Raw genomic sequence first — 14259 nt, forward strand, 5'->3', positions numbered from 1 at the left:
AGACAAAGTTATATCAGTGAAGATTTTGATAATCTTACAGGTAGATCCAATTAGGTCTGTATCAGGAGTCTGTCCCACTGATTGTCTAGTTTAGTTGTTCAGTCTTTGGAACTCAAACACTTCTTTAGCCAATCTCTTTTGATATTTATTTAATCCGAAAATATTTTTATTTTGCCCATCTGCCTTGTGACCTGAAGAGATGTGCATTCAAAAACAGATTTCAAAGGCAAGCAGAGCTGAAAACTGAATTGATCCCATTGCAAGCAAATTATTAGCTTTCTGACTGTGGAAGCAAAACTTCACTTAATCTGATGGCAAATAGCATGCATTTCTCCAGCTATTCCTACTTCGACTAATCAGTCAGGCTGATGGATGTTTAGCACTTACCTTAATGCAGATTTTTGCTTTAGCTAACATTTGTAGAAGCAGAATCAATTACAAACTGGAGATTACTGGGCTGATGGGCTTTCATGCTATTGCAGTTGACCGTGCAATTGGGTTTCTAAGTGACAGACACCACAGGACAGCTTCAGCTAGGCAAAATCCTTCTTACATTTCCACGTACCTAACTTAATCTTCATTCAGCACTAATTTCCCACTCTGATTTGTTTCCTGAGCTGTCTGAGTGAAGTACATGTATATATGTACATGTATGTGCTTCGCTCTTTCCTGATGCAGGAATACCTGCATCTGGGTGCCTTCAGCACAGCAGGCCATCACCTGCTCGCACAGTGATGAAGACAATTAAGGCTTTACCTATACAACCTATTAGTGTTCAAACATGAAAGCATTGCATGAAGGAAGACTTCAAACGCAGAAGATGGCAGAGAGCTGCTGGGTACCGTGAGACAAAGCCTAGCAGCACTCAAGAACATACAGGAAATCTTGCCAAATAGTGCTTGTAATTGCATGATCTTGAGCCAAAAAGCACTGCTACAGTTAAATATTTTTACAGATGCAAATGGTTCCTACTTTTCTTACTTTGAGAATTGTCATTTCCCCATGCCCGCCCAATCTCCACTAAGCAATTTATATTTACTAGCAATTACCAGAGCCCTGTTTTCACTTGTTCCTTTCCTGGAAAACACTTGCACAGTTAGAAGTCTTCACTATCTGCATAAGAAACACTGGCGTTTAAAAGCCAAGCCTATACCTAATGTTCCTGAGCAGGGTGGGGAATGCCCAGCACTTTGTAGAATCAAGCCCAGCAATAAAGGTAATAAGAATTTAACTGGTTCCAAAAGGTCTCAGCCATAGAGCAAATGAGTATCTTCAGGGGAGAAATCCTATTAAAATTTAAGCAGGTAGATGGCATATGAAAGTAGAAGCTTTCCAATTAGCTAACCGTCTCTAGCCTGGAGCTAGTCTCTCAAATGTTTTTACAACACAGTGATACTCCAGTTCACATCTGTCAGCTGGAATATTTACAGCTTTGTAATTATTAAAATCATCTGAACTCCAGAGCTGCAAGCTGGATGTCTTGGATGGGGCAGCCTGACATAAGGTACAAAAATAAGATACTTCCATCCAGTTAGGGTGTAAGCTAGCTTTGGAAAACTGAAAAGCTACAGAAGCCAGGTCTCCAACAATTTACATCTTATTTTAGTTAGTCTTCTCTATAACAATGCCTGTGCCTGAGCTACTGTCTCTTCTCCCTATGGTTTCCTTACCATAAAAGCAAGCTGATATTATGAATCTTTCCTCCTCTCCGATTAGGAGACTTCGAGAGTCTCTCTGCCCTACACTCTGCTGTTACAAATCTTGTGGAAGCTTGTAGGTCTTTATCAGTCTGTAAGCTTTGGCTGAAGTTGACCAAAAGCACCAGAAGCTGCTGCAAGGAGATATACAACACAGTATCCTCACCCTGCCCTTAGCCACCCAGAACTATACCAGAAAACCAACCTTTGGTGCAATATAGCAGAGCACCATGACACCCAAGGAACCGACACAGAAGTGGAATGAGCACCTCTCACCCCAGCTAGAGCACAGAGCAAGATGTCAAAGGTTTAGGCAGGTGAAACTAAGAGACAGGTTGACACCAAGATCTGACCCACTACAGTGGGATGAGCTTTACTAAAGGCTTGCATATTAAAAAATAATAATAAGCCAACCCCAACCACACAGAATTGCAGGGATAGAGAGTTTTGGGGTGTTCCTCTCCCCTCCAGCCCCTAGGAGAGAATTATTTAACCCACTGACACCTTTGTTTTCCTAACATCAGCAGCACCTCTTAGAGTAGACCTCCTACTGAAATCATGCATGGCAGCGAAGTTCAGAAAAAAAGCATACAATTATTTTCTTCCAGTTCCTTTCACAGCATATTTTCCCAGTGCATCACGAGTTCTTTGGCATGCACCTACCAATGGGTCTGGGGTTGCAATGCATCACAGCGGTCAGAAGGACCCAGGCACAGGGGCCACGTGGAGATGGGAGACACCATTCCTCATGCAAAATCTTCTGCAAGTGATATTTGCATTGAAAAATGTTTATCCTTTGTGTTTCTCCCCAGGAACAACACAGATGTGGGTTCAGTTTTTTTAAGACACACTTGGGTAAGTGCAAACACATCTCTTTTGTAATCAGCCTGGGCTGACCCTGTTTAGCCTGAGGTCAATGACCAGTGGCATCTGACCTGCTGAAGTTAATGCGGCAGAACAATAGAAGAGGGTTGGCAAGGCCTTATCCTATTACCTTTTTGATACCAAATTAATTGTTTTTCTCCCTCTCAATGATTCTCTGACCTTTCAGCTATATGTGTTGCTGGCACAGAGTGATGGATTAAATTTAAGCAAGTACATTTCTCAACATTGTCTTACAGATTTAGAAGTTATTTAGGTCTTCCTTTCAGTACTAAGAGGTTTAAAAATGTGCTTATGATTGCAACCCCATTTGGTAGTTAAAGAGAAAGAAGACTCAAAATATTAATTAACTTGGAAGCATTAGAGACAAGAAAACCAAAGGAGTGATCACAGAATTTATTACAAAAAAAAAATTCTTACAAATAATGAAGAGAGAGACATCCCATCTCCTATGTATAAATCACATGCAGGCAACTTTAGATTATTAGCATAACCTTAACTGGTGATGTTTCATTAATTGGCAAACCCAAAAACATTACTTGTGGAATAAGTTTAATTAGTCAGACCGATATTTTTTTTGAATGGAAAAAAAAATAACTATATTTCAATTCTATAAGAAGAGCGTGGAATAGCTTTCGATCCCTGTCACAGTTTTGATTCTGTTTTTATTATTATTATTTGCTTGTAGTTGGACCATTTCACCAGATGGAATAAACAGAGATGACACAGTGGACTAACACCATATTACCAAACCAAAAAAAAAAAAAACAGAGAAAGAAATCAGTTTCTCCCCATCCCACCCATGCCCTGCCATGCATCAGTTAGAGGAAGGAGGCCTAGAAACATGAATTGAGCTGTTAACATAAAAATTTGCCTGTTTGTGACCATAAAACATCGAGACCTGGATGCATGTTCTTTACTTGGTTGAGCTTGGCATAGACAGAGAAGTCTTCCCTGCTCCATACAGCTCAATGCACAACAAGAAAACACAGGTGTCATGTTCTGGCAAGTTATAACACCCAAAAGAGTAAAAAACAGTTTGCCTTCAGACAGTATTAGGTCTAGATATGGTACAAGTAGTCAACACAACTGATAGCCCAAGCAAGTCTTCTCTTCGATAGACTGGAGTGAATGAATGTAGATGGAAGGACTAGTTTTATGCTCTGTAAATCATGAGGTGAGAAGGACCAAACTGGACTTAAGAAGCCTTTTCAGAAACTGTAGACTAGAGAAGGCAACTGCAGTCTACTTGTAGTAAGAACAATTCCTCCAACATATCCCTCACCTGCTGGGTGACGCAGGACAAGGCTCTGCATCTAGTCAGTCTCCATTTGCACAGAGCGCACATCATCTCCTTTACTAGTGGATCTCTTGAGCACCCTAAAAAAAACAATGGGGAAGAGAAAAATCTATTGCTCAAACTGAGCATAAATTTAGTGAAATTATCACCTTCTTCAGTTCCATTTAAAATACTTATATCTGGTCAATTTCTGTTCATACATCATTTCTCCAGCGCAACAAAAGTTCCTGCAAAATCTTCTGGTGGAAGTTTTGGTGAAACACACAACTTGGTTGCCACCTTCTACATGCTCACATGCTGCTGTCAACCTGAGAGCACCAGAACCTGAGGAAAGGCCGCACACATGTGCACCGGCGCTCACAGTCCCCAGCTGAGCTCCTTCTTCTAGCACGAGCTACCTTCCCACTGACTCGCCCAGTGCCATTTTATTCAGATCGCGGCTCATTGAGCATTCAATGGCACGGCTCCCGACACACTTCAAAATAAATCAGCACCTCACTGCCACCCTGCCTCCCTTGCCCTCAGCTTTCAATTAAATTTAGAATTGACTTTAAAGGTACAACCTGAATATATGTGGTTCAAAATGACCTTGTTACACCTTTTCTTACCTTCCTGTGCAGGGCTCTTGTACTCCAGCTCAGGGTTTAAAACCTAGAAACATGAATTTGCTCTAAGCTCCTGTGGCAAACTACAAGCCTCAAGCTGTTTAAAGTCTTTAAAGGTACGTCCAAAGCTAACGTCTGCTCTGCAGAGAGAGATCTGGGAGCCTGGGTCTGGCAGCTTTCAGCAAGATATTTAAAACCTTCCTGTGAGTTAAGTGTTTTTGTAATTTATTTCCTGAACTCTCAGCACAGTAATAACTGTGTTTTGTTATAGCATCACATTAGTCATTATTAAAGTCATTACAGAAAGTAATAAGGATAAGTTATGCACAGATGAAGAGACAAAACAGTTTGTACACAACACTTGACTCTTCTTCTTTAGTTTCTTCCTTGTTGCTGGAAAAGAATGACAACCGTACTTGACATGGTCCTATTAACAAAAAAAAAAAAAAAAAGAAGAAAAAAAAGTATGGTATGAGGCGACAGAAGGTGATTGGATTAAATTAGTGGCACACTTGAAGAAAAGCCTCCCCATGGTCAACTCTGAACCACGAAAGAATTCACATGGCAATGGCTCTCCCTGTACCTGCTTACAGACACCCGACAGGCTCTAGGTGTCCACTCAAGCACCTCCATTTTCTGCACACGAACCCCACAACTGAAGCTCAGCTCTGGGCATTACAGAGCAGAGCAATGCTGTGATGTGACCCCGGTCAGCCACCAATAAGCATGTCTCACCATCCTCCACCAGGGGCAGGTTTTGATGTGGTGAGAAGCCGCGTAGGTAACTCACGGACTTGTGGGGCTGCCCGGGTCCCTGCCCAGAGTGATGCAAAAAGCACTCTGATGAGAGCCAGGAAAATAAGTTGGCTTCATCCCTCCGCCCCCCCCCCCCCCCCCCCCCCCCCCCCCCCCCCCCCCCCCCCCCCTCCCCCCCCATCACCACCACACACCCCTCCTTTGGGGAGGGAAAGGTGACTTGGCTTTCTGGCCATTGGTCTCTTGCACACCCAGCATCTCCAGCAAAGCCCAGCCCCACTGCCAGGGAAGGATGTAGTCCAGGGAGGAGAGTCACACTGCTGCATGCCCACAGCACATCCATGCTGAGCCCTGCAGAGGCCAGAGCAGAGCCTCTAGACACTGCTGGGAACTTCACATGCACTCAGAGAGGATTTAAAACTCACATTCCCACAGCTACTGCTTTTTCTGAGGCACAAATACGTGAAACATGTCTCTAAACCACAGACAGAAAGACAATGCTTGGAAACATCCTCTGATTGCACAAGCCACTCAACAAACACTCCGAGAGAGTCATTAACACATTGGAATTCTCAGTGGAGAACCCAGACACGGGATTTCTGATGGTTAGCATTGACCACCTCTTGCAATATACCTTCCCAGCACCTGGTACTCAGAGGCTTCACTGTCACAAAGGACCAGAGCACAATTCCCTACATCTTTCCTTGATTTTACAAAATTAATTTACTCCTTTTTCAGAATATCCCTAGGACTCCTGAAACCATTTCAGTGCCAATGCAGGCCACCACTGCACTTCATTGTGTTCAGTGGGATGCGGTATGTTGGTTAAGAAGATATCTATTACCAAAGCAGCAATTTTTGTTTTATTCCACTTACAGTTACAACACACCACTGTTGTCCCAGATGAAGAATACATATTTTCTGAGCGTAGAATTAACTTTGGATTCATTTGCAACTAAAGGCATTAATTGTTTCCAACTTCAGCATGAACTTACCACATCAAACTCAATTGTTTCAAGAAAAACACTAGCAGATTTAAGCACATTCACAGTTTAATCACACAGTACACTTACAGCAATGTTAAACAAACAAACCAACCTTCTCCTACAGAACAGACCTCATTACATGAACAGACCTCGTTACATACTCATCCTTCTCCTAGAAGATATATTTTTTCCCCATTCTTTAGGAAGAAAAAAAAATGAAATAAGAACATATCTGAAAGTAATAAAAAATACGAATAATGAAAAAATTAAAAATCCTTACCAAGAGAGGAAGCAGTAACTCTTAGCACCAACCAGACCCCCACCAAAGGGTTGTAAGAAAGCAGCTGGCTAAACTTATACACTAATGACAGCCACAGCTGCGACCCCATTGAGTCAAGTCAAGCAGGGTCTTCACTGCAGAAAAGGTTTCCTATCTGTAGCCTTGGCTGATGCACTGAACAGTGAGGCCCCAGCATTCAAAACCAGAAGAGCAAGATGCTATGCCTTGTGCACAAAATGCTTGCACCCATAATTAGAGGTTGTAACAGGATCATACCTCGTAGTGACCAATGAATCTCAGTAATCCTAAATTCATGTTGTCTATGGGTAATCTCTGTGCCGTGACAAACAGCTAGGGTGACTCGAATTGTGATAACATTAGAGGTAATGTCCCCAGCTGGTTGATGTTACAAATTCATTGGCAACTGCCACCACCTGAGATGAAAGGCAGCCCCAAATTGTGCCCCAAACCCATATTTGCCAAAAGCAGATTTACATGAAAAAAATATGGACTAAAATGGTTGGAACATGGAGGCATATTTCAGCATCCTACCCTACCTAAGAGTAACTTCCATAAATGAGGTGGACTGAAGAAAGTGGTTTAAATCAAAATAGCTGCAGATGTTGGTCCATGAAGTCAGTGGTGTTACACAGGTTCTGAGCAGCTAGGACTCCTCATCAGCCTGCTGCTACAGGGTAGTGCTGTCTTTGTATAAATAAAAATAAAGAAAAGTAAAGGCCAGTAGACAAGGCATGATAAAAATGGGGACGTGAGGCAGAAGTACTCTTGTGCACAGCAAGTGACACAGCCCATCACGTCACTGGATGTAGTGGCATTGCTCAGGCTTTGGGATAGCTGCATGGAGCTGATGGAGTTTATCCAATGGGGGGGAGGGAGGGACAAAGGTTTATGCCAGTGGGGCCACAGCAAATTTCCTCAGCTGGGGACTGGTAACTCTGGGTTTGTTGGGTTTCTGCACCCACAGAGGAGGAGGTGCTGGGTACAGATGGTGCAGTTGCTGGTTGAGGCCAGAAGAGCTCATCTGACAGGCAGAGATGTGCTGTGCATTGCTAAGACCTTCCTTATAGAAAAGTGTTGCTGTTTTATTCAATTTGCCTGCACAAACGCCTGATTTAAAATTCAAGACAAGTTTGGGCCACATGAAATGCACCTTGCCCGTTCTGTGAGGATTCATAGGTTTTATTTTTATTCCTATAATAATGCCAGTCCAAAACATGAAAAGTTTTAGCAGAGCGCGGCACCATAAAGCAGCTTGGATCTGAGAGCTCCGCCAAGCGTGACATCAAATCTTTCAAAGAGTGAGGTTAGATAAAGCACCAGATACGCAGCGAATTCTTGATTGAAATAAAACACCAAACATTTCTCCTTGGCTGGCAACAGGTGAATTCACAGGAAGGCTTTCCTTATCCACAGAAGTTTCTTTTATAGTAAATACATGGGTTTCTCTGCCTCCCAAGAAAACTGTCTCGCAAAATGTTTAAAATGTTATCAGCTCAGAAAAAAATAACACTATTTTAAACTGATGGGAAAAGAGCCCATTGGCTCTAAAGTTTCCATCCCTAAGTTGGGCGCTCAGTGCTGTTTGGAGCCTTTGTTCAGGGTAAATCAGCCGTCGAAAATCAAGCCTGCAACTCATTGCATGTGCTGGGCGGGATGACCAGGATTGTTTCCTGTGGCCTGGCTTGGACACTAATTACCTGTTCAAGAACCTTCGAAGTGCCTCTGAGGTGCTGGCAGATGAGGGAAGAGCACAGACTGTGGCCCCTGGATCTGGCCGACATCTCCCCCATGTCCCCTGTGCCCCCACAGCCTGTCTGCTGCAGCCACTACCACAAAAATGTATTTACAGGAAGGATGGGAGCTGCTTTGATCCCACAGGGACAAGGGGCAGCTTCAGTCTTTCCTCCTTCCTGGTTTACTCCGATGATGCTTTTATGTGCCTGGTGAATAATGTCCAAAAGGGGTTTCATTGATGCTAAAGCTGAAGGTGGGGGAATCGTCATCAAATTCCAGCCCTTATCACAGCATCTTTCAAAGCACAAAAGTCCATGGGTCGTTTTTGCTGGAGATGGTTGAATTCCAGTAGCCCCAAACTGGAACATGCTCAAGAGACTGGGGAGATGAGTGCATCCCCACAGCACCGCGCTGAAAGAGGAATGTATTTCCCATACTAACACCCTAGACATGGATGTGATGCTCCAGGGTCCTTTGCTCATTTTCCTTACACCCTCCCAAAAAAAAAAAAATAAACAAATAAAGATAAAACAATAATATATAAAATCCTGGCATGAGATCAGGCTGAGCACCTGTGCAGCTGGCAAGCACCATGCCCTCATCCACCCAAAGCCCCCTCCTGGGAAGGGGTTTGGGGTTCCCCCAGCACAGCCCCGGGCAGTGGGCACTGGGGTGGGCACAGGCTGCACACTGTGGGATCAGCAGGCACTGCCTGAGGAAGGAAAAAAAAAAAAAAAAAAAGAAAAGAAAAAGGAAAGCTTAAATTTTCGCGAGAGAAAACAATCCTCCTGCGGACAGCAGTAAATAAAATAACAGCAGTGGGGTGATTTGCAACCATGTAACGGGCTTTTGTCTGGGCCTATTTCTCTCTGCCTTGAGGGTTTCTGTGTTCCCTCTCTGCAGGATCCCAATGTTTCGCCCTCCGGCTACAAAGGCTGAGGGCTGCAGCCCCTCCCCCGGCTGCTCACCCCCAATCTGCCCATGCTGCGGCTCCGGGGGGTGCAGGGCACTGCAATTTAGGATTTCTGTAGCACTGGTTGGATTTTCAAGAGTGCTGCTCTAGGACTTGCCAGGTTTAAAAATAGCTTTTACTCATCTTTTTAACTCCTTTTTTTCCCTTAGTTTACATTAAGCCTGTTGGGCATTTTGTTCCCTGTAGGAAAGTTAGAGGTATTTATGAGTCTAATTAGAGGCATTTATAAGAGTGATTAGTGTGAAGCATCAGCTGCTGGTGGCTGTGTGTGTGTGTGTGTGTGTGTATGTGTGTGTGAGTGTGTGTGTTCGCACATGGATGCAACACCAGGGTTTACAATTTGTTCCTGTGCCTGAAAGCTGTGAAATGCCCTCAATTCCCCCGGCGCCGATGGCAGCAGCGGGCACAGGCTCGGAGCGGGCGCTGAGCACCGCACAGGATGGCGGCCCCGGCTGGTGGCTGCGCCTTGCACTGTTGCTGCCTCCACGTCTTCATGCTGCAATGGAGGAGCACGTGGCTGAGAAAAACAAATAAGAATAAGAATAAGAATAAGAAAAAAAAAAATGTGCTGGAAGGCAGTGTTTGGCTCCTAGGAATAGAGACTGACACAGGCCTGAGTCTTGCCTGCCCATGGGCTGCCTTGCAATCTCCCATCACACAGACGCAACAACGTGTTTTCCTCTCTCTTTTACATGGTGGGCACTAACTCGATAGACATGGTTTTGCAACACAGCAACCCTCCTGTCCCCCATTTTGGTAGCAGCACAGCCCCCCGGCCTCCTTGTGCTGCCACTGCTGAGCCCATCCACAGGAGATATTTTGGGGACCAAAACCATTCAAAAGCAAACTCGAACAAATCTGTGTGTTGTGGGGCTGGGTGAGCAGCAATCCCAAAAATGAGGGATCTTGTGGGGCTGGACATGCCACGGCCATGCCATTAAATACCCACCAGTGCCTCTGCAGAGCCACATCCCTGCTGCAGTGCACAGAGGATGCTGAACCACATGGAGAGGACATTGAGCCATGCAAAAGTGCTCCCAGGCAAAGGACCTCAGCACCACCCACCTCTTAGGCCACTGGGACAGTACCTGAGCCCTTGTGTCTCCCAGTGAACCCAGTGACAGCCCCCAAGTGCCTGTGGGAGCAGAGATGGTGGCTCGGGGCACAGGGCAGAGCTGCTAAGAACTTCTTGAGACAACTCCAACCAGATCAGGTCCTCCCCGACCAGGGATTTGTTTTGTTAGCCATCACATAAACAGAATGGAAAGGTCAGTGCTGCCCCCACATGCTTACAAAAGCTTTTAGTTGGAATGGCTCGAGGAAGATAGGGAGAAATGTGGGGAATATTTTAATAATATATTTGTTCTGTGAAATTGAGGTCTGCTCCCAGTCACAAAACAATATAAAACAAAACAAAAATCTTTTTGATTTTTACATAGAAAAAATAAGAAAAATATTCAGAGATTTGCCCACATTTCACAGCTGTGTGTAAAGCAGTTTCTGCAAAAGCAGCGTGTTTTGCAGTTATACTGACACGTGGGGATGGTTCAGCATGATCCTAGGGAGATATTGACAGCCTGGTGGTTCTCAAAATCATCTACAAAATAATCTCCTTTTCACATTACCTGTATGTGAAGAGCCCGTGTAGCCTATGTAATCTACAGTGATATTTTGTAGTTTAGACTTTATCTTTTGCTTGCTTTAAATATTTTCCTCTGCATCTGTACAGCTACAGAAAGTGCCACTCAAACAGAAAGGTGAAGCACAAAGCAGAGGAGTTACAATTACCTCACTTTACTCAAAGTAGCAGCAAGGGAAAAAAAAAAAAAATATATATATATATATATATATATATATTATTCTCCCTCATCTTTTCAGCAACAGGGAGGCTAAGGTATCCTTCCTGGCAGGGAATGAGACTCAAATGTCATCCTGAAGAATTAAATGGTGTGTGTCCCTTTAAAACTTGTGAATGGAAACTAGTTTAAATTTGAATCTAAAAAGAAAAAGTAAGCTGTTTCCACCTGGAGCTGGCTGAAAAGTTTCATGCATCATCTTCATCAGGGGGGGGAAGAAAAAAAAAAAATAAAAGTCTTTTTTAACCTAGATGTTACTTCGGATCATTTTCAGTGGCAAAAGTTTAAAGTTTAAAGTTTATTTTCTCCTCGCGGGCTGTTTGTTTCACCTCGGGCTTACAGTGGCAGCAGGGTGCAGAAATGTTGGTCTTAGAGATACAATAAATACAAATGGCACAGTTATTTTGTAAAAATCTTTCCTCAAATCATTGAAACGTCAATTCAGAATTCAAAACAATTAAAAAAGAAAAAGGTAGAAAAAGAACAAGTAGTTATAACAAATAAAATGGATTTGAGAAAAGTCCTGAAAAGAACTTAAGAAAAAGACGACGACGACGTGACTGTATGATAAAATACATCTGGAAAAATGGCATTTTTGTTTGTTTAACAATTGTCAAATTTTCCTAGCAGGAAAGCTGGATGGAAACTCTCTGTACCATCCTTCATTAGTTCCAATTAATAGTTTGTTTGCCGTTAGGTAATAAGTGTGATGCTACTTTGACTTTTCACAAATTGTCAGTGCAAGTTCTCAAAAGGTATATTAAATACCAGAAGGAAAATGAGGCAAATGATATAAAACGGCCACTGATCCTGCTAACCCCTGCTCATCCGAGCAATCCTCTTTCTTTCCTACTTACTGCACAGTGCAAGAGCCTTGGGATTAAGTCAGATCTTTGATCCATAATTCCATTTATTTGGAGAGGCAAATGTGCCTTTCGCTCAACTTAAATGTTTTCATTTAAAAGAGGCTGTCAAGTCTGAAAACACATTAAATTCACATTTACAACAAACTTTATTCTCCTTGCACAGCTTCACATGGGCCAAGGGAGATCAGGGCCATGGGGATTGCTAGGACCAGTGGCCACACGAGCGACTGGACCCATATGGGATGTGCAGCCGTGGGGCTGCCAGGGGTTTTGGGGTGCCAGACACCTGTGGAAAGACGGGGCTGAGGGCTGCATCGTGCTGCCCAGAGCAGCCCCTTCACTGCCAGAGTTGCTTCTGTAGATAGAGAAGGCAGAACAGAATGTGAGTTACTGCCCCCAAAAGTTTTCATACTGTGCAAGTTATCAAAAACAGCAACAAAAGAATCACAGTAACATGTAGCCCCTCTTTCACACATATTAGCAAACAGCTACTTACAAACATATTTTATTTTACTTGCAAGCCTCAGTTCTAAGTTTCCATCCATTTAAAAACATACATCAGAAATTTAATTTCTCTACATGAAACAGTTACATCTTCCTTTAGGAGTCATTCTTAATTACATAGCATCAGGTAGAGTTCCCTGCAAAGAACTAAAAGTATTGTAGTCTGATCAGCCTTCTTATTTTTACATTTTGTCCAGCTCAGGAGTACTGCAAAACAAGCCGGCAGTCGTCATCCTTTCACAAATAATATTCTTTCTAAAAGGAGAGTTTTTATAATAGTTTGGATTCAGCTAATGGATGAATATCATTGATTCATGCATCTCTTTTTAAAGAAAACTGGGTTGAGTGATTTAATAACACCAAAGAAGACAGTTTTCATCCCAAAATGATTAAATTGCTTTGCTTAAAATATCACTAAGGCATATTTTGCCTCAGTTCGATATGAAACAATCAATTTACCCCAGCTTCAGTTGGGTAGATATGAAAACCTCAGGGTTTACTCAGCTTTTTTCAGTTTCTCAAGTGTAAGAAGTGAGCCAGGTTACTGATGTTTACCTCTGTCAAACAATAGTTAGAAAATAGCCCTTCTAGCAGAACACTATAAAAATATAAAGGCAATAACTGATTCCAAGGAAACTCACAAAACATCCATTTCTAATGATTCAAGGTATTTTTGCAGGCAGGTTATTTACTATTTATAGCTTTTCCCAATGTCTGTCTTGTCTAATGGCTCCTCGTGCGAGTGCTCTGGCTGCGGGGCTGTTTTGCAGCTCTGGCCACAAAAGGAAGGGCTACACCACTTCTCTTGTGCTGGAGATGGGGAGATGGGGCTTGAACCTTTAGGAAAAAAAAAAAAAAAAAAAAGTCCCTCCATGGTTTCATAGCTACCCAGCACATTCACTCAATTTTATGGTCCTATTTATAATTTCAAACATTTTGCTGATAGCTTTACCACAGACAGGTAACTGTTGTGTGGTGCCTGCTATCAAGGGAAGATGTCAGTTAAAGGAATGCTCTGATCTTGATAATCAGTGTGCAATATATAACGTTATTGCACATGAAATACATAAAGACCAGTGCTGGAGTTTTCCAATGGCTGGTTCTCTGCTACAAACCCATATGCTTATGTGGTAAGGACACAAGGCAATTACCAGGCATGTTACCTTCCTCATTTTCTTTGAAAAGTCAGGACACAATTTTGATTATAAAAATATATACTTACCTACCCACCTACTGACTGACCTATCTATCTATCTATCAATCAAAGTTGGGGGAAGGAAACTCAAAATGCCAAAAGACTTTTTAAAAAAATGCCAAAATGTTGTATAAGCTGAACTCTGCACTAGCCACGTGCAGGTAAGCAGCCAGTTTCAGTTCCTTCACTATGTAAACTTTTAAGAGATGTGAGAACGGTTCTGTGCCCATGTCTAGCTAACACCATTTGGTGGATACACACTTGGGATCCTCAGGGATTTTATTCCCTCCACCCACTGGGTACCACAACCAAGAACAGCCTGGAGAAGCATCTCTCATTGCAGTGGTAAAGACTCAGGCAGCACAGGGCACCAGTCTCCAGGAGGTCAGGGAAGGGAAAGCAAGCAAGATCTCCTGCAAGAGAGTGGAAAACCTCATGTCTGCATAAAGAGTGCTTGCAGTTTGGCCCAAGCCTGGATGTGCCATTTAAGTATCTCTTGTCTATAGAAATGTTAGGAGGCAGTCCAAGCACCATCACAGCCTGGCACATCACTGTGAAAAAAGCAGTCACTGTGATCTGCAAGTGTATAATGGTCCTTCAGAGC

The sequence above is a fragment of the Aythya fuligula genome, chromosome 9 (assembly GCF_009819795.1).
Source record: "Aythya fuligula isolate bAytFul2 chromosome 9, bAytFul2.pri, whole genome shotgun sequence".
NCBI classification, from domain to species: domain Eukaryota; kingdom Metazoa; phylum Chordata; class Aves; order Anseriformes; family Anatidae; genus Aythya; species Aythya fuligula.